Here is a 533-nt window from a genome sequence, read left to right on the forward strand (position 1 = left end):
TCTTCCTCCGCTTTGATCTCCTTCCCTTCTTCCCTTCGTACGTGAAACTGAAGGAGGATTTGGACGCCGCTTCCAAAGGGGGTTTCATGCGAGTCTTTCGTCTTCCGTTTTCGTGACGCAGGAGGAGGAGGAGGAGGAGGTGGAGAGAAGGAGGAGGTAGGAGGAGGGGAAGAGGAGAAAGGGAAGAGGAGGAGGAGGAGGAGGAGGAGGAGGGGAGGAGGCAGAGGAGGGAGGAGGAGGAAGAGGAGGAGGAAGAAGGAGAAAGGGGGAGGAGGAGGGGGAGTTGGAGGAGGTGGAGGTGGAGGAGGAGGGGAGGAGGGGAGGTGGAGGAGGAGGAGGAGGGAGGAGGAGGGAGGGAGGAGGAGGAGGAGGAGGAGGAGGAGGAGGAAGGAGGAGGAGGAAGAGGAAGGGGAAGGGGAGGAGGGACAGGGGGAGTTGGAGGAGGAGCAGGAGGTGGTGGAGGAGGAGGGGGAGGGGAGGAGGGAGGGGAGGAGGAAGGAGGTGGAGGGAGGAGGAGGAGGAGGAGGAGGGGA

Source organism: Penaeus vannamei, chromosome 3, assembly GCF_042767895.1.
Source record: "Penaeus vannamei isolate JL-2024 chromosome 3, ASM4276789v1, whole genome shotgun sequence".
Classification (NCBI taxonomy): Eukaryota; Metazoa; Arthropoda; class Malacostraca; order Decapoda; family Penaeidae; genus Penaeus; species Penaeus vannamei.